At 46.7% G+C, this 20,916-nt stretch overlaps 1 protein-coding gene across 1 annotated transcript in view; it reads right to left on the bottom strand.

Annotated features, from left to right (window-relative positions):
* Positions 1–20,916, bottom strand: part of SYT12 (synaptotagmin 12) — a 756,831-nt gene that overhangs the window by 642,460 nt on the left and 93,455 nt on the right. The window lies entirely within an intron of this gene.

The raw sequence follows: 20,916 nt of genomic DNA, 5'->3' as shown, positions 1-20,916 counted from the left end.
GCCGCTTTAACACGGTCCACCAGGGTTGTAATGGCCACCTTTGTTTGCTTTTTAAAGACTTAAGACACTTTATATCACTTTTCAGTGATATCTTTACAAATTCATATTGCATCTTTGATCGTTTTGACCTGCAAATACCCAGATACATATTATATATTTTTCTAAACACTGTGGTGTATTTTTGTGGTGTTATATTATGGTATTGTATGATTTATTGCACAAATGCTTTACACATTGCCTTCTAAGTTAAGCCTGACTGCTCGTGCCAAGCTACCAGAGGGTGGGCACAGGCTGATTTTGGATTGTGTGTGACTTACCCTGACTAGAGTGAGGGTTATTGCTTGGACAGAGGGTAACCTGACTGCCAACCAAAAAACCCATTTCTAACATTGGTGATCAGCGGTGAGGATAGGACTTGTGTTTGTGCAGTGACATACAGTAGCTAAGTATTTCACTACCTACCCACAGTTGAAGGTCAACTTGATTTTTCATCTTTTTGCTTTTAGTTCTCTGATGTCCTCCTGGATATACTATTGATATTTTGGACTTTGGATTTTGTTTTTTGCCGGTAAGACCTTATCAGAATGAGATTGTGTACCTACTCATTCTTTGTACCTACTGACCACCTCACTAAGGCTGACCAAAGGAAGCTTTGCAGAAAATGGGGCCTTCCTGTAGCAAGGAGATCTACTAAGATGGAAATGCTACATAACTACATAGTCTGGGGGGAAGAAAGATGGGCAGAGAGAGAGGCAGCAAGAAACCAAATGACTAAGTACCCCTCAGATGAGGAGAAGGACTGCTCACATGAGGAGGAAGACTACTCAGATGAGGAAGGAGAACCAGAGAGAGATGAATGGCTCCTAGCTCAAAAGAAGCAGGAGCAACAGTTAGAGGAGTATCTTGAAAGAGTTGAGGCAAAAAGACTCTTAGCCCTGGAAAAAGAAAGGATTACAGCTCAAGAGCTGAGCTGTGAAGAGCTGAAACTGGAGGCCAGAAGGGCTGAGTCCAGTTCAGATGGTGGCAGCAAAAATCTTGCATCCAGTACTGCTGAAGAAGGGCACAAGCCCAGAGATGTGGTGCCCAACTTGAAGAAGGGAGTTGACACACCCCAGGTGGTTCAAGGGTATGAGGTAGTTCCCGTTATGCACAGGGTCCCTGAGAAGGATTGGGGAACTGGCACAGGGAGTCATATTCCTACTGGGGGGAGGGACACTTTACTGGCTCTAGCAGAGAGTGACAGAGAAAAGGGTTCCCCCCTGGTGGACGCCCTGGATATAGAGTGTAGTGACATCCCAGAAGACTATGGGTTGATGTAGGAAGTTGGCTCTGTATGTACTATTTCAAAGTAAGGAACAGTATGCACAGAGTCCAAGGGTTCCCCTTAGAGGTAAGATAGTGGCAAAAAGAGATAATACTAATGCTCTATTTTGTGGTAGTGTGGTTGAGCAGTAGGCTTATCAAAGGAGTAGTGTTAAGCATTTGTTGTACATACACACAGGCAATAAATGAGGAACACACACTCAGAGACAATTCCAGGCCAATAGGTTTTGGTATAGAAAAATATATTTTCTTAGATTATTTTAAGAACCACAGGTTCAAATTCTACATGTAATATCTCATTTGAAAGGTATTGCAGGTAAGTACTTTAGGAACTTTGAAAAATCACAGTAGCATATATACTTTTTACATAAAACACAATAAGCTGTTTTAAAAGTGGACACTGCAATTTTCACAGTTCCTGGGGAAGGTAAAGTAATGTTAGTTTTTGCAGGTAAGTAAACCACCTACGGGGTTAAGATTGGGGTCCAAGGTAGCCCACCGTTGGGGGTTCAGAACAACCCCAAAGTCACCACACCAGCAGCTCAGGGCCGGTCAGGTGCAGAGGTCAAAGTGGTGCCCAAAACGCATAGGCTTCAATGGAGAGAAGGGGGTGCCCCGGTTCCGGTCTGCTAGCAGGTAAGTACCCGCGTCTTCGGAGCGCAGACCAGGGGGGTTTTGTAGGGCACCGGGGGGGACACAAGTCCACACAGAAAGTACACCCTCAGCAGCGTGGGGGCGGCCGGGTGCAGTGTGCAAACAAGCGTCGGGTTCGTAATGTAAATCAAGGGGAGACCAAGGGGTCTCTTCAGCGGTGCAGGCAGGCAAAGGGGGGGCTCCTCGGGGTAGCCACCACCTGGGCAAGGGAGAGGGCCTCCTGGGGGTCACTCCTGCACTGAAGTTCTGATCCTTCAGGTGCTGGGGGCTGCGGGTGCAGGGTCTTTTCCAGTCGTCGGGATTTTAGAGTCAGGCAGTCGCGGTCAGGGGGAGCCTCGGGATTCCCTCTGCAGGCGTCGCTGTGGGGGCTCAGGGGGGACAACTTTGGTTACTCACAGTCTCGGAGTCGCCGGAGGGTCCTCCCTGAGGGGTTGTTTCTCCACCAGTCGAATCGGGGTCGCCGGGTGCAGTGTTGCAAGTCTCACGCTTCTTGCGGGGATTGCAGGGGTCTTTAAATCTGCTCCTCTGTAACAAAGTTGCAGTCTTTTTGGAGCAGGTCCGCTGTCCTCGGGAGTTTCTTGTTCCTCTTGAAGCAGGGCAGTCCTCTGAGGATTCAGAGGTCGCTGGTCCTTGAGAAAGCGTCGCTGGAGCAGGTTTCTTTAGAAGGCAGGAGACAGGCCGGTAGGACTGGGGCCAAAGCAGTTGGTATCTTCTTTCTTCTTCTGCAGGGGTTTACAGCTCAGCAGTCTTCTTCTTCGATAAGTTGCAGGAATCTAAATTCTTAGGTTCAGGGGAGCCCTTAAATACTAAATTTAAGGGCGTGTTTAGGTCTGGGGGGTTAGTAGCCAATGGCTACTAGCCCTGTGGGTGGGTACACCCTCTTTGTGCCTCCTCCCAAGTGGAGGGGGTCACATTCCTATCTCTATTGGGGGAATCCTCCATCTGCAAGATGGAGGATTTCTAAAAGTTAGAGTCACTTCAGCTCAGGGCACCTTAGGGGCTGTCCTGACTGGCCAGTGACTCCTCCTTGTTTTTCTCATTATCTCCCCTGGACTTGCCGCCAAAAGTGGGGGCTGTGTCCAGGGGGCGGGCATCTCCACTAGCTGGAGTGCCCTGGGGCATTGTAACACGAAGCTTGAGCCTTTGAAGCTCACTGCTAGGTGTTACAGTTCCTGCAGGGGGAGGTGTGAAGCACCTCCACCCAGAGCAGGCTTTGTTTCTGTCCTCAGAGAGCACAAAGGCTCTCACCGCATGGGGTCAGAAACTTGTCTCTCAGCAGCAGGCTGGCACAGACCAGTCAGTCCTGCACTGAACAATTGGGTAACATACAGGGTGCATCTCTAAGATGCACTCTGTGTGCATTTTTTAATAAATCCAACACTGGCATCAGTGTGGGTTTATTATTCTGAGAAGTTTGATACCAAACTTCCCAGTATTCAGTGTAGCCATTATGGAGCTGTGGAGTTTGTTTTTGACAGACTCCCAGCTCATATACTCTTATGGCTACCCTGCACTTACAATGTCTACGGTTTTGCTTAGACACTGTAGGGGCATAGTGCTCATGCACCTATGCCCTCACCTGTGGTATAGTGCACCCTGCCTTAGGGCTGTAAGGCCTACTAGAGGGGTGACTTACCTATGCCACAGGCAGTGGGAGGTTGGCATGGCACCCTGAGGGGAGTGCCATGTCGATTTAGTCATTTTCTCCCCACCAGCACACACAAGCTGGCAAGCAGTGTGTCTGTGCTGAGTGAGGGGGTCCCTAGGGTGGCATAAGACATGCTGCAGCCCTTAGAGACCTTCCCTGGCATCAGGGCCCTTGGTACCAGGGGTACCAGTTACAAGGGACTTACCTGGGTGCCAGGGTTGTGCCAATTGTGGAGACAAAAGTACATTTTAGGTGAAAGAACACTGGTGCTGGGGCCTGGTTAGCAGGGTCCCAGCACACTTCTCAGTCAAGTCAGCATCAGTATCAGGCAAAAAAGTGGGGGGTAACTGCAACAGGGAGCCATTTCTTTACAGTTGAGTGTCAGGGACAGTCAGATACTGTCTCACCAGTCTCAGGAGGGTGATGTAGAGTGCTTTTCCAAGGCTGAGTTACTGGATGGTTGGGTGAAGGGTACTGTGGTTAATACATATGAAGGGCAGAGTGATGTAATTACTGGAGAGCACATGTCTGGTCCTTATTTTCCAGAGCTACGCCAACACCAGGTGGAGTGTGAGTTCTCTGACCCCAGGGAATTTACAATGGAGGCAGACTTCTGGATGAGTACCAGAGAGTCTGAAGAGGCATTTGGGGGTGCTCCTGAAGGGAGTGGTCTAGGTGGTTCCCAACCAAGTGAGGTGGGAGAGGATTGTAGTGTCCCAGGTAGGTCCGAGGTCCTAGAGGGTTCCATGAGGGAACACCAGGAGGGAAGCCTAGCCTGTACCGTAGGGCCACTTGTTGAGGGAAGCCCCGCAGTGTCAGAAGAACTTGGGGGGGTGACTGTAGCCAGCATCCCAACAATTCTGGTGTCTGGCAGTACCACTCCTAGTGAGGGGGTGCAGAAGTCCAGACATAGGGTTGAGAGGGGGTTGCGGACCCCAGTGGAGGACCTGGAGAGTCAGCTCTGAGAGCAGAGCCCCCCAGGAATGACCCAGGTGAAACCGTTTCTGGTTTGGGGGAGACCCAGACTCTGCCGGATGGGCAGAGGTCAGGAGACCTGCGCCAAACAGACTCTTGTGTGGCCCTTGGGGACGGTGTGTCCCTTGTGGGGCTGAGAGTGCCCCCCAGGAAGTCCTGGCATGCCAGGCAAAGATTCAACCTCAGGGCGGTGACTCTGGGTTGGATAGCCAGGATCAGGGGTTAAACTCTGACTTGGTGGGGGGTAGGTGGGCCTCCCAGAAAGTCCTGGTGTGCCAGGCAATTGTTCAACCTCAGGGTGGTGACCCTGGTTTGGATAGCCAGGTTCAGAGGTTAAACTCTGACCTGGTGGGAGGTAGGTGTGCCTCCCAGAAAGTCCTAGTATGCCAGGCAATGGTTCACCCTCAGGGTGGTGACTCTGGGTTGGATAACCAGGCTCAGAGGTTAAACTTTGACCTGGTGGGGGGTAGGTGTGCCCCCCGGAAAGTCCTGGTATGCCAGGCAATGGTTCAACCTCAGGGTGGTGACTCTGGGTTGGATCACCGGGTTCAGAGGTTAAACTCTGTCCGGGTGGGGGGTAGGTGTGCCCCCCAGAAAGTCCTGGTATGCCAGGCAGTGGTTCAACCTCGGGGTGGTGACTATGGGTTGGATACCCAGGTTCAGAGGTTAAACTCTGACCTGGTGGGGGTTAGGTGTGCCCCCCAGAAAGCCCTGGTGTGCCAGGCAATTGCCCAACCTCAGGGTGGTGACCCTGGGTTGGAGAACCAGGTTCAGAGTTTAAACTCTGACCCGGTGGGGGGTAGGTGTGCCCCCCAGGAAGTCCTGGCGTGCCAGGCAATTGTTCAACCTCAGGGTGGTGACTCTGGATTGGATGGTCAGGTGCAGAGGTTAAACTCTGACCTGGTGGGGCGTAGGTGTGCCCACCAGAAAGTCCTGGTTTGCCAGGCAGTGATCCAGTCTGAGGGTACAGACCCTGGGCTAGAAGGCCAGGTTCAGGGTGTCCCCCCGGACCTGGAGGGAGGGGCTACTGATAACAGTGCCCCTACCATGTTGTCTTCTGAGGAGGCCACTCCTAGTTGGAGGGTGATGGACCCCAAAAGGGAGGGCAGGGGGAGGGAAGCCTCACCCCGGGCTCTAGTCCAACCTGAAGGTACAGACCCCAGGTTGGAGGGCCAGTTGCAGGTTAACAGCCCTGCACTGGTGGAGGAATGGTACAGGGCGACGTCTATAAGCACCCTGACCATGTTGGACTCTGGGGGTACCGCTCCAGGAAAGAGGGTACAGAGCCCCAGAGGGGAGGACCAGGTTCAGGCTGTCATCCCTGACCTGGTGGAAGGGAGAGTGGTTAAAGGGTGCCCAGCACCTGGGGCTACCGCCCCCCACTCTCCACAGCCACAGTGGTGGGAGAGCTTTGAGACGCCTGGGGCCTGGCTCTCATCCCTGGCAGCTGTCAGTAACCACTGTGGCTTGCTGTCCGGGTGGACAGAGTTATCCCTGGGGAGGGGACAAGTGTCACATCCCGGGGGTATAGTGGGCAACACCACTGTGTTGGTCCTGGTGGTACTATCCTGCTCCTGGGATACATCTGTGAGCAAAGTAAGGTTAGGTGCTGCACAGATGGGATCCGCAGGTAAGGAGAAAGGTTCCCCATGGGTTGGCTTAGTGGGCCCTGAGAGTATGGACAGAGGGATCCATTTGGAGTCAGGAAGGCGAAGAACTGGAGCATGCCCCTGCTGTTGTGGGCCTGGGTCCTTGTTCTGTCGCCTCAAACAGGGAAGTACATCAGGATAGTGATTGTTCTCCCCTGGCTTTAGGCTGGTAGGGGGTCATGTTGGACCTGGCTTTTTGACTGGGACATCCCCAAACTTTTTGCCTCCTTCCTCCTATTTTTTCTGACCTGTTGTTGTTGGCTTTTGACCTCTGGGCACTTTACCACTGCTAACCAGTGCTAAAGTGCATATGCTCTCTGTGTAAATTGTACTATTGATTGGTTTATCCATGATTGGCTATTTAATTTACTTATAAGTCCCTAGTGGAGTGCACTATATGTGCCTAGGGCCTGTAGATTAAATGCTGCTAGTGGGCCTGCAGCACTGGTTGTGCCACCCACTTCAGTAGCCCCTTAACTTTGTCTCAGGCCTGCCATTGCAAGGCCTGTGTGTGCAGTTTCACTGCCACTTCGACTTGGCATTTAAAAGTACTTGCCAAGCCTATAACTCCCCTTTTTCTACATATAAGTCATCCCTAATGTGTGCCCTAGGTAACCCCTAGAGCAGGGTGCTGTGTGGGTAAAAGGCAGGACATGTACCTGTGTAGTTATATGTCCTTGTAGTGTAAAACTCCTAAATTCGTTTTTACACTACTGTGAGGCCTGCTCCCTTCATAGGCTAACATTGGGGCTGCCCTCATACACTGTTGAAGTGGCAGCTGCTGATCTGAAAGGAGCAGGAAGGTCATATTTAGTATGGCCAGAATGGTAATATAAAGTCCTGCTAACTGGTGAAGTCGGATTTAATATTACTATTCTAGAAATGCCACTTTGAAAAAGTGAGCATTTCTTTGCACTTAAATCTTTTTGTGCCCTTCAATCCACGTCTGGCTAGGTTTAGTACAGCTCCTTGTACATTCACTCAGACACACCCCAAACACAGGGTACTCAGCCTCACTTGCATACATCTGCATTTTGAATGGGTCTTCCTGGGCTGGGAGGGTGGCAGGCCTGCCCTCACACAAAGGACTGCCACACCCCCTACTGGGACTCTGGCAGACAGGATTGAACTGAAAGGGGACCTGGTGCACTTCTTAGCCATTCTTTGAAGTCTCCCCCACTTCAAAGGCACAACTTAGTATAAAACAGGGCCTCTGCCCTACCTCATCAGACACTTGCTGGAGAAGAAACCTGAACCAGAAACTACATTCTGCCAAGAAGAACTGCCTGGCTGCTCAAAGGACCCACCTGTCTGCTTTTCTACAAAGGACTGCTGCCTTGCTGTTGGCCTGCTGCCTTGCTGAACTGCCTGGCTGCTCAAAGGACTCACCTGTCTGCTTTTCTACGAAGGACTGCTGCCTGGCTGTTGGCCTGTTGCCTTGCTGAACTCTTGTCTGGCTGTAAAAGTGCTCTCCAAGGGCTTGGATAGAGCTTGCCTCCTGTTCCCTGAAGTCTCAGGACCAAAAAGACTTCTCTTTTTCACTTGGACGCTTCGTGCGCAAAATTTTCGACGCACAGTTTGTTCCGCGGCGAGAAAAACGCTGCACACCGACGCTGATCGACGCCTTCGGGACGACCGGAACTTCGACGCATGGCCTCGCAAGGACAACGCCGCCCGACTTCCAGAGGAGAAATCGACACAACGCCTGCCGTGAGAGCGAAACTTTGACGCACAGCCCCGCGGAACGACGCGCAGCCGGAAAACAAGCAGGAGAATCCACGCACAGACCCGGGACATCTGGTAATCCCCGCGATCCACAGAAAGAGACTGTCCGCGCGCCGGAAAACGACGCACGACTTCCCCGCGTGAAAAATAACGACGCAAGTCTGTGTGTGCTGGGGAAAAAATCGACGCACACACCATTTTTCTACGCATCTCTTCTTCTGCGGCCCTTTGCGGAGATTTTCCACTCCAAACCAGGTACTTTGAGATTGAAAGAGACTTTGTTTGCTTTTTAAAGACTTAAGACACTTTATATCACTTTTCAGTGATATCTTTACAAATTCATATTGCATCTTTGATCGTTTTGACCTGCAAATACCCAGATAAATATTATATATTTTTCTAAACACTGTGTGGTGTATTTTTGTGGTGTTATATTATGGTATTGTATGATTTATTGCACAAATGCTTTACACATTGCCTTCTAAGTTAAGCCTGACTGCTCGTGCCAAGCTTCCAGAGGGTGGGCACAGGCTGATTTTGGATTGTGTGTGACTTACCCTGACTAGAGTGAGGGTTCTTGCTTGGACAGAGGGTAACCTGACTGCCAACCAAAAACCCCATTTCTAACACAATCCAAACTAGAAATGCTAGGACAGTCAAAGAAAGCCATATATAGTTCCATGGAAAAATGAAATACATTTCTTTGAGCCAGTTTGTTAGCTTACGTGCACTTGACAAATCAGCTGTCGAAGAAGCGAATGAGTCTGAGAAATCATCGTTGAAGTCTGCAAAATAACCATAGGCAGTTTGTGCAAATGGCATAGCCGTTGTCAGTGGTGGAGTTGGTGTTTCCTGTGGTGGCACACTATAGACAGCACCATCCGTTTGGCTTGTAGTCAAGTTGACTTGGTCAAATGTTTCTAAGTTAGTTGATGTTAGTGGAACTAATGCAAGATCATCTTCCACCCTCCCCAAGCTCGGTGAGGTATCAGTGTTGGTATAAACAACTTGTAGTGGAACTTCTTCGCCAGTAGTGAGAGGGATTCAGGAACTACTGGATGTTCCTCTTGGTCGGCTGTGCAGGATCGCCCACAGGTGTAATTTGGCATTGCCAATTGAAACAAAATGATTTTCTTTGGCACCTGCCAACGGTGGTAGAATAACAGTTCTGTTACCGTGTATCCCTAGTACAGGGACTGGTGCTTGATAAGAAGGGCCAAATTCCTTTTTCACTGCGACTTTTTCACGTACAAGATCGCCAACTCTGGGAATCCAGCCGGTAGATGTTACTGGCACATCCTTAATTCCTGTGGAGGTTGCACTTTTGAAAAAATTATCATCACAGAACTGTGGTAATTCCTGTAAGACAGTGACACGTTCATTTATGTCAAAAGGTGTTTCTGCTGCCTCCACGCCAGGACCATCAAGATCCGGAACAAACATTTGAGTTCCGAACAGGCACTCATATGAAGTACGACCCCCTAGGGACCTTATAGGCAGGTTATTTAGTGCCCTCTGGACTCCATACAGGTGATTAAGCCAACTACGACCCGTACCATAAGACTCTGGCTGTTAAGGATTGCTTTAAATCACGGTTTAATTAATCCACAACACTATTTCCCTCGGGATGAAATGGAGACGAGTACTGCAGTTGGACCCCCAATGAAGCCATGGTGTCCCTGAATGCCCTTGAGGCAAAAGCAGGGCCCTGGTCTGAATGGAATGCCGCAACTGCATCTTTAATAACAGTCCGAGCGTCAGCCGAGCATTGTGGCCACACCCATACAAATCTGGAGCATGAATCAACAGCGACTAATATGTATTTGTATGCACTGTCAGGTGTTAGTGGACCACAGTGGTCCAAGTACACACACTGTAACGGTTTGTTTGAAATTAAGAGGGGTGTCTGCGGCTAGCGCTTGGCCGTGAAAACTTTTATTTGTTGACAGATGTCACAACAAAGGACATACTGCTTAGTCTCTTTGTAGAGACCTGACCACCAATAACGGGCTGTAAGATTGAAATTGTAGCCGCCACACCAGCATGTGCAGATGCCACCCCTTCATGCGCTGCTATAATCAATTGTGGTCTTATATCTTTGTTAGGGATGTCTCGTACGCCTACGCCAGGTATCATAACTTCAGTGTTCAGCATACTTCCCATATGATAATTATATTTGTTAGGAAATCCTTTAGAATGGGGCGTACCATCAGCCATAGCTTTCACAGAAGCCCAAATGTCTGCGCCTGGTTTGGAACTCGGGCGAGTCACTGCAGCTACAGTGGCTACTGCCACTGCTGACTTTGCGGCTTCATCAGCCAATGTATTTCCAGCAATGTGTATTCCAACGCGCTGGTGTCCAAGTGTATGTACAACATGGACGTTCGGTGGCGTCTCTTTCAGGTCAGCTACTTTCCCCCACAATAGTCTGTGTTTAATGGTGTTGCCTTTGGAATCTCTGAGCCCATTCTGGCACCAATAATGCAGGTATTCATTAAAGGACTGGACACAATAATATGAATCACAAACAATCAGCGTAAGCTGGGCCGCATCCGTGTGTTCCAGTGCCATCAGCAGAGGTTTCAGTTCAGCCAACTGTGCTGTACAATCCCCTAGGGTCTGTGTAAAGCTATGTAGAGGACAAAATATATCGCCTTCCTTATAGCCACTTACGACTGCGCAAGCAGCAGAATATTGATGTTTAGTATCAATTGCAGGTTGTGCAGAGCCATCGGTGTACATTACTCTATGATACTGATCAATAGGCAAGGTATTTGCTGGAACTGGATATTCTACTTCATATTGTTGAAATTCCTGAGCTTGTAACTTTGGGTAAAAAATTTAGTCTACATCAGTGGCTGTTAGAAACGTAGCCCATTGTATCCAACGTGGATGTAGTGCTTTTGCGTTCGGAACGCTAGCTTTTGTAACAGCCTCTAGGGCTGGGATTGGAGAAACAACAATAATGTGTTTTCCTTGGGCAAGAGGTCTTTCTTTAATAACAACCATCTGTACAGCAGTGAGAATTTTCTCTGTGGGAGCAAAGCGTTGTTCAGCTGCGGAATACAAATGTGATTTGTATGCAGTCGGGACTGTCTCACCTTCATTAAGTGTCACATAGGTGAAACCGATGGCCCCAGCTATTACCCTGATGACCAAATGTGTTTTGTTGTCTCTTGTGTGTAAATGTTTTGCTGCAAGCATGTCTGTCTGCAATTCTCTAAGAATGCATGTATGTTCAGTTGTCCAGTATTTACTTGAAAAATCGGGACGTATTAAGTCATATAAAGGTTTTATGCGTGTAGCATAATCTGGAATGTAGGTTCTGCCAAAGTTTAAAAAAACCAATAATGATTGGAGTTTTTTTATCGTATTTGGTGGTTGTAACTGTGCGCATTTTTCTAAAAATTGTGGCGCTAGGCTCTTCCATTCACTTGACAGCTCATATCCTAGAAACAAGTGAGGAAGGCAATTTTAGTTTTTTTTAAGTTACATTTGTAGCCAATTTTGGCAAACCCTACAACAATGCGGGCTACCCGTCTTAAATGTTGTAATAACTCAACATCCGTGAGATATATATCATCTACATAGGACAATGCTTCAGGGTCGATCTCTTGTAAAATGGCAGTGGCACGAGACGCTAACAGTCCTAGGCTGTTCTTATACCCCTGAGGTAAACTACAGAATTTTTTCTGAGAGACTAGTGCGCTAAAGCTTGTTAAGTCTCTGCTTTCAGGCGCGATATTCTGGCAGAAAAACCCATTAGAAATGTCTAATGTTGTTTAGTACTTTTTACGCACTATGTTGCTCATTAGTGCAGTGCTATGTGAATTTTGTATAGCATAAGTGCGTGTATGACTGCTTAGATGTCTGTAGTCTAAGACTATTCTGTATGAATGGTCCGGTTTGGCTACGGAGAATAAAGGGTTATTCATCGGCGAGACACCGGGTTCAATCACACCCTGGTACTCTAATTGCGTGAGTATTTCTCTCACTGGTGCTTTTGCTTCATGTTTTATAGGATTGTGGCTGAGGTTCACTTTTAATGGGAATTACATGGTAGGGGGATTCTTTATCCCACCCTATGTGATTTCTGTATAATGCAGGTGCTTGTGCTAGAGCCCATTCAATGGAATAGGATTCAGCTAGTTCCTCTGGAACAAGGGGCGAGAAGGAAGGCTTAATGACATCTTCTCCATATGGGCAGGTACGGACAAAGTCAGGCGGCCAATCTTGTTCGGCCAACAAGACATCAAACACTTTTATTATGCGATCCCAAAAGATTGCCTTTATTGTGCGTTCAATGTCTCCTTCTAATTGCAGTGTTACTTTGTACACCCTATCAGGCTTGGAGACACGCATGTCCGCTGTTTCTACTTGTATAAAGTCATCAGTTGCTTTCACCTCCGGATGCTCTAGAAGATTCCGGTGAACTATTGTGACCTCTGCCGAGCTGTCTAGCATTGCTAGAGCCCAATTCTTCTTCTTCAAGAGGACCCTCTTCCTGTGTGGCATGTCGAACTGCGACTGCTGCCACTTTTTTCTTTTTAAATTGTTGTTTTTGTTGGATAGGTGTCTCTTCCTTTTTAACAGAAACCTCAGAAGAGCGTTGTGATTCCTGTCTCAGTTTCACGTACTCTGTTCTTCGCTCTGATCGCCCACCTCTCTCATTTCTCTTTTCCAATGAGTCCTGAAAGGAACGAGATTGGTGTGTATCAGTATATTGATATCTATCAGGCGTTTTGATACTATCTCTATTTCTGAGATTATGCCTATTCTGTGGGATCTCTGTACGTGGAGATTCTCCCCTTTCTTTTTTAGGCGTTTGTTGCTTTTTATCCCAGCATTTCTTATTACCCTTAGGTTGTTGTTTGGAGTTATCTTTATTTGATTTACCCTGGAATTGAGGTTTTTGTGGTCTGGCCCCTAAGCTATCTTGACCGATACTTGAATATGTTTCCGCTATTATTTTAGGCAGCTCTCGTTCTTGGTATTGTTGCGGAACATCACGAAGCCGCATGCGCACTGCAAGTGCGACTGCTTCCCCTTCAAGGTTACTTAAAATGATTGAGGACACTATGGAAAAATTGCACATCAATTGCATCCCCAAATCTAGGGGCGGGGCAGCCCCATATTCATCTTGAATTTGTTTCAGCACTTCTGGTAAATTGGCAAGTGTCGGTGTACCGTGTGTGGTTGTGTAGAGCGCGGCAAATACCGTGTCCCATGTATTATAGTTTTATACTGTAGGGACCATCCCAAAGGGCAAGCACATCGTTATTATTCAATGTTTATCCTGAAGTCCCGTATGGGGAAATACTGCGTCCAGCATATTAATTTTTTGTGCTAACCAAAACGGAGTTTCCTCTCGTTTGGCGGGTACTTTACCCATAATCGAATGAACAGTCGCAGGATTTACACCTGGTGTTACTGCATGTGGGTGTGCTGGAGCAGCATGTGCTGAGTTTGTATTTAATGTTTGCATCACGAATTGTACTAATCGTCTATATATTGCTATTAACTCAATGTATAAGCGACGAACCTCAGCTACTGCTAAATTTCCAACCACAGGATGTGGTGTATAGGTGGCCAATAAAGGCCAGGTAGGACCGTCATTACTTAGTGGACCTAACCTTACTGGTAATATTGTATGGGGTAGGGCGCCATCAAGCCAATTATTATGTTCTTGATAAGATAGAGGAATCTCTAAATATGCGTACGCTCTGTATTGACCAGGCGCGTTCGCAGGTGTATATTGGTAAAATGTATTTGTGTTCCTATCAACTGCTGGAAATGTGACCCAAGAGTAAAAAGGTTCTGTTCTATAAGCTGCGTGGGCGTCCACCACGAATGTGACTGGACCTCCCTGGGCCGTTAGGCCATTTGCTAGTAAGTGTGCTGTGAGAGGTTGTCTCATATTAACAGCTATTTGTACATGTTGGGGATTCGCCATGATAGTAACACTATGAGTTCAGAGAAGGCACGCCAAAATGGGGTTTCCTTTTAAGGTTCAAGCTTGAACAACCGCCAGCTGTAATAGGATTACCTACACAGCTGTGGTGGAAATCCTCAATACCACGGACATCTCCGCATACTGTATTGAGGTGCCATTATATATAATGAGACTGAGATACTGCGGAGGACCCAAAAATTAGAGCCTGCCCAAACGTTGGCGGCGCCATGTCGCGTAGGCTCTCATTATTCTAATGAGACTACTGGATTTTGAGCAGCAAGATCGTCCACAGTGTGGGAGACTGAGTCTGACCCACGGTGGGTGACACCTGACGCTCCGAATCCGGGTTTGGCTCTGGCAACTAGCAGTGCCTCATCTCTCCCGAAGGGTAGAGATGATAGGGCAGCCGAGCGCATGACATATCATACTTCTCAGGGAAGTCGTGGTCACTCAGGTCGCACCCAGTTCTCTTATTCACAATTCGGTCTCATATATAAATGACAATAAAAGCAGTATAAGTTTTAAAGATTGGTTTAATAAAACAACTGCATTCTAGATAGCAAAGCGTGAGCTGCAATAACCAGAAGAACACAACACAACAATATTAAAATGGTGACGATGAGAGTGAAGCATAAGAATAATGCTATCATATTGCCACTAGAATCGATGGACTATTTTCTATCTAAATCAGATTTCGAGCACGGCATGTTAAGCTCTAATCCTGCATTTCAGGTTCCCCCGGGAGGACATCAACCCTCATACCTGAGCAAAGGCCTGTAATCTGCGTTAGCATCTGAAGCGAAGCATTCAGCGTACAGTTGTGGTTCCCTGGCTGGAATCTCCCTCTTGACGTGTAACAGGACTAGGAAGTGTTTTTATAATAACACAGCTGATGTTCTAAGAAAATGTCCCTACGTAAGGATGTGTATTTTCTACGAATGTTGGAGACTAAACTTCTACCACGTTCACCGGCAATGTAGAGATAGAAGAAATTAAAACAAGACCGTAAGACTGGTTATTGTAAAAATAACAATGCAAAGCTGAATAAAATATATCTAGGTCAAGGTGCACAGTGGCCTCGTGTATTAAACTAACGTGCATAGAGCTATAACTAAAATGGCTACACAACACTTCCCAAGGAGGGACAAACATAAAGCATTTACCAATGATAACAAAGGATTTTTGAAGGGCAAGCCCATGAATGAGCGATAGTGATGGCTGTGAGGTGGGTGTGGTTAAAAGCCCAAATAGAAAACAACATGTTGGAAAAGCAGCACTTGCGCGCTGCTACGCTCGACCTAAAAAGCATGAAATAAAAGAGTAGAAAGACCAGCTTTGGGATGAGGTCTTGGAAGGGTTGCTCCCAGAGATATTTTGAGGCATGGGCAAAGTGGGCTCTTTGGCTCCTACCTTCGAAGGGGCCCCCTCATTAAACTTTCAGGGCAGCTTCTACTCATTCTAGAGTTAAAAAATAACCAGTCTGTTTACTTACTTTCTTTTTTTGAGCCAGCCCCTACTGTATTGCCAGTCCAGCCCACATCTGAGAGAAAGAGACACCTAATGAAAATGCCTATTTCATTCTGGTTTGATTCAGCAAGCATTCTAACCTTTCAAAATGAATAGGCACAGCTTTGTGGCATTAGCCTTTGTCTATAATCAACATATAGACACTTAGGGGCAGATCAACAAAGCTTTCACACAACCCAGTTCAGTAAGAAAATGTGCTGCTCTGAGTGAAATGTAGAGGGCACGAATGTGCTATATTTACTCCCTGCTCTTTCCCTGCAACACACTTAGAAAGTGGAAAAAATGAGGAAAAACAGAGATATTTCTGCTTGTTGCACCTCTCTTGAGAATGTGTACAATTCTGACACATTCCCAGGTTTACTACTCCTAACAAATCAGGTAATGTGCCAAAAAAAATGGGTGGATGCGTGGGAACACCTACTCTCCACCCGTGTAATGTCCTTGAAGCACAATGTAACACAAGGCAGTGACTTGTGATGCCTTTCACTCTGGGATTACCAAGCCATGCAGGACTACGCAAGGTGGCTTTGCATGGCTTGGTAAATCTGAATCAAGCCCTTGCGTCACTTTGTGTGATGCAATGACTATGCAAAGACTTAATAAATCTGGCACTTACTGTGCAGTAAAGATTGGCATGGTTTGGTTCCTCTGCGATTGCATTGTCCTCTGGGGCTATATGTTGAGGTCACAGGTTGCTGATCCTGACTCTGAATATGTGTCACTCACAGCAAAGGCAGTGCAGTAAAGAAAAGCACCAACCACTACAGTGTACCTGAATGGCTCTGACAGACTAATTACAGAGTAACATAGATTGTGGGCAGAAGGACCACTAGACGTTGTGCCAGGTAGGCCATATGTTAAGGTGCAGTGAGACATTATACACTTCCTCCATGATTTAACCATCTACATGGAGTCGCTGCTGGGCTGGTGCAATCATGGCCTAGTGCCACCTGAGAGAGTCTCTGTTCCACACATAGCATGACCTAGAGTGCAGTAAACATAAAAGAACCTTTGCATGCACAGGCCCACAAGGTGAGACACCAGTCCATAGCACCACATGCAACGGGCTGGTTCAGCCTGATAATATTTCTGTTTCTCTGGTGCTTACTGGCCAGAGAGAAACGTTTTGCTCTAAGGCTGGCCCCAGATGTACGCTGGCCAAGGGAGAGGGTTGTCAATGATACAACCAAAGTTGTTGAGGGTGTAAATGAGCTGAAAGTGTATAATAAATTCAGAGTTGCGCTGAGCAGGGGCCACCAAATTATGTTTGGCCCTGGGCCCCCAAAATTCTTAAGATGTCACAGCTTGCTCCATCTGACTAGCTTGTGGGCACTGCTGGGTGTTCCACATCAGGGAGGTGGGATGATAGATAGTGGCACACAACCAAAACAATGGGAGTCAACTCGAGATAAAGTTCCAACATTTCGAAGAGGGGTGATGTGTACAGCTGGAAACCTTACTGTAAGTGGCTTACCTCACTCACCACAGAACTCTCAAAAAAGGTTGCAGACTCGTACACAAAACTTATTTCAATAAATACTACAATGTCCTGAATTAATTGACTCTTCCTTTCAACCTGTAATAAAAGTTAAAAAAATGCAAACTGGTCCAAACTGATATGTATATGCAGATGTGCAGAGTATTGTGATATTCATATATGCTATTTGTATATGGTATTCAGTACCACTGTTGAGTGTGGGCGGGGTCATGATTCAGGAGTGCCATGGAAAATGGTAATAAATAGCGGATCTGAATGGATGGGTATTGCCATACTCCTTTTTCATATAAAGTAGCTATACATAAAGGTAGTTAACCTTAACCAGAGTAGACGGTTGTGAAATCAATGCATTGAGACAGAATCACAATACCTCGAATGCCTAAGGTTTCCCTTTTCCAAAATCTTTATTTGAAGCTTCTGCAAAGTGCGGTACATTACAAAAAAAAAACACTAGAATTTTACGCAAACCAAAGGGGCCAAAGGCTCAATGGGCAGGGTAAATAGTGTGGGCAACAGGGGGCAGCCCTGTCGCATACTTTATGTTGACCAGGGTTTAGTAACGATTAATATTTTTTCTGACAAACAGTTGTGTATGCAACAGCCCTATCCAGAGCACTATTGCTTTGCCCAGTCCTAATCTTCTGAGTATGTTTTTAGAAAAGGCCATCTCTATGGAGTCAAAAGCTTTGACAACATCAAGAAACACCACAGCTGCCCTCAATCCTAGATTTACGTAGAGGGTAATAGTGAACAGTGTCTGTGGTTTATCTGATGTGGACTTGTCAGGAATGAACCTAGGTTGATCTGCTGGGCATGTCATACTTTTCATCAAAGGGAGGAGTCTATTTACCAGTGCTTTTGCAAGTATTTTATTGCCCAGGCTTATTAATGACAGTGGGTGGTAGGAGTTGCACCGCTGAAGTTGCTTGCTTGGTTTTTAAAGTGCTATTACTACCTCTTTTCTTATTGTGGGCAGGGCTGGCTTTAGGGCAGTGCAATTAGTGTGGCCGCACTGGGCGCTGACCTGGAGGGGGGGCATTGACCTCAGGGGGTGGGGAAGCGGGAGAGGGTGGTGGGTTGAGCAATAATTTATCATTTAAAAGCATCTGTTGCAGAGTTCCTTGTGCTCCAGCATTAAGGCAGAGGTAAAAATGTAAATGCCAAGATAACTCTTGTGATTACTGTTACTGCTAGAGAGAGAGATTGGAGTTTTGCAGAGTGGCAGTATTGACTCAGCAATAAAGTAGTACAGAAGGTTAATACGCCTGCTGCAAAAAACAGATCTGTATTTTATGTGGACAGCTGAGTTGATGAATAAACCAGCCTTTGCCAGCGCTTTAAAACAAATGAAATGTATGTTAGAGAGGAGGTATGGAGAGATGAGGGGCTCTTTTGCAGGGCGGTAGTGCTGGAGTTCGAGGAGAGGAGGAAGGCATGGGGGTGGGGCGGGCATCAAAAAAGATTGTCATACCAGGAGCCACCAGTGCTAAAGCCGGCCCTGAGCGTGGGTTGGGGTATACTTTTGTCTTGAACTCCTCGTATAATAAAAGGAGAAATGTAGTTAGCTCCTTGATGTATTCTTTGTAACATTCTATGGTTAGTCCATCACTTCCTGGCACTCGCCCATTTTGAAAGCTCACAAATGGCTGATTCTGATATCCCAAACAGTTGTTTGTAGTTATTCATATGTTATTCTTATGTCACTTTGTTATACCATCAGTGTTTCAGTATATTTTCAGTGGGATGTCCATACGCTGATACAACAAAAAGAGGAGATTTTTGTTTGATGGTTTAAAATGGAGATGCACAACCGGCAAGCCGAACACGGAGCAGATATGCATCCGAGGCTGGGCATCCCACCGAAAATATACAGAAACATTATTGGTATCACTGACATATGAATAACTACAAACACCTGTTTTGGATATCAGTCACTGAGAGTGAGCCATAATGAAGTTCATGTGCTATGAGCGAAATGCATTGGCTGCTTGGCTATACCTTATGAAGCAAGAATAATAAAGGAATTAATTCTTAGAAAACGTTCGAAGCTTTGATGTTTGACCCATTCACTCATTTGTGATACGCGGAATTGACAGTGAGATGTTGCCTCTCCATTTGTTGTGATAATTTAGTAATTTGTATTTGGACGGATGATGCAGGGAGGTGGGCAACTCTTTTAGTAAACAATAAGGGATTCAACTGGCAGTGCGGAGGATTCATCCTCAGTCATTTATTTGGTGTTTAATGAAACGTATGTCGCTCTAGTAGTACAAGCCCTATAAAGATCTTACACTTTGACCTATTAATGTGCAGTAGAGTTCTTACATTGGCATGGCGGAGTTGTACTACATTTCTTCCCAACATGCCTGCTGTACAGTTGTTCAGAGAAGTATCAGCATCTACAGCATCAATTAGTAAAGGTTTAGCCGTGCCATGGTTCTCAAACATGGGGTATGAGCTAATATATATCAATGCCCATGCCGTGTGCGGGCTACTTACCCATCATAGATGTGTCCGATATCATATCTTTTGAAGGAGTTTCATGTCCGGTATCACTCCTGTAAGGTCACCTCTTATATGGTGCAGGTTTGTTTTTCATGTATTACTTCTGCCCTTTTTCCCTTGCATTGTCGCTTGCTTTATTCCACATCACTGGGTGCCTGGTTCGCTCCTGTTAATGTTGCTTGATTGTTTTTCCACGCCTGGGTGAACACTTGTTTATGATGGTTGCTGCAGCCTGCGGATCAGAGGTGACATGCGTTTTACCTTTCGTGGTGAATTTTAGTCTGGCGGAGTATAGAAAGCCACTTTGTACCTCCATTGATTGAAATTTCTTTTTGACAGACCTAAACTGCTTCCATGCCTCCAGGATATCATGAAGGCGCTGTGAGGGATCTCTTTTCTTTCTCTTGCCTTCTGAAGAATGTTTTACTGTCTGTGAAATTGAGAAGTTTGGCAATTAAAGGTTGCAGAGGTGCTCCCTGTACATGGTGAGGTGGCAGTGGACAGTGTGTGTGTTAGATCATTGGTTCTCAACCTGTGGTCCGGGGACCCCAGGGGGTCTGCAAAGACTATTCAGGGGGTCCGCAACTGGTAAGAAAATTATATAATATTAACAGATTAGGTCCCCAGCTTTCAGTGATGACTCAGTGGGGGGGGTCCCCGGATTCCAAGAATGATTCAGAGGGAGTCCCTGGGTTCCAGTAATGATAAAGTTGGGTCCACAGAAGTCAAAAGGTTGGGAACCACTGTGTTAGATCACAAATATTTGCAAGAGGTTTTCATGTCTACATATTTCCACAAACATTTGTTTGACATAGTCATCTGTTTGACCCTTGGCTGTGGTTTCTGGCATACTATTATTTGGAGATTTCTACTCCTTGACTTCCCTTCAAGGCCTTCATTTTTAGGGTGGAGCCTGCGTCGCATGAGATTCGCTTGAGAGACGCTTTAGTAGTTAGAAAAGGGCTCAGAGCCCAGTCCATGTCATGTCAGTGTCTTTCATTGGTTCGTGGGCTTGCCTGTTAAAACCTGCTTGCTTTCATTAGTGGAAGGCATGCATACGTCATGCCTTTTCCGGTGGTTAGCCCTCCTCGAGCGCAGCGACCAAGTACTGAAAACATGCGAGGCTCGCTGTTTTCTGTACGGTCTGTGGACTTTTTGTCTTTTTTCGCAGCACGATCTCGCTTGGCAGAAGTCGAGAGCTTTCCATGTCATTGACCCTGTTACATAGTTAATTGCACTTTTGCCGGTTACGTAGATCATTGCTGATACGTTTCACTACGAGTGAACTGTAGCAGCACGATCGCGCTCTTTTTTTCCATTTAAGGTGGCAAGAAAAGTCGGGTTGGGAGTTTACAACTGCTAATAGCTCTAACTTGGAGAAATGCGAGACCTGTTGCATTGCAAATACTTGTTATTAGGTTGAGCCTGTGAGAGCAGGCCCTCTGGCTTGCGAGGTTCT

This window comes from Pleurodeles waltl, chromosome 3_1 (assembly GCF_031143425.1).
Source record: "Pleurodeles waltl isolate 20211129_DDA chromosome 3_1, aPleWal1.hap1.20221129, whole genome shotgun sequence".
Lineage (NCBI taxonomy): Eukaryota > Metazoa > Chordata > Amphibia > Caudata > Salamandridae > Pleurodeles > Pleurodeles waltl.
Note: the sequence above shows the minus strand (reverse complement) of the source record. Positions and strands in the feature narration are given on the sequence as shown.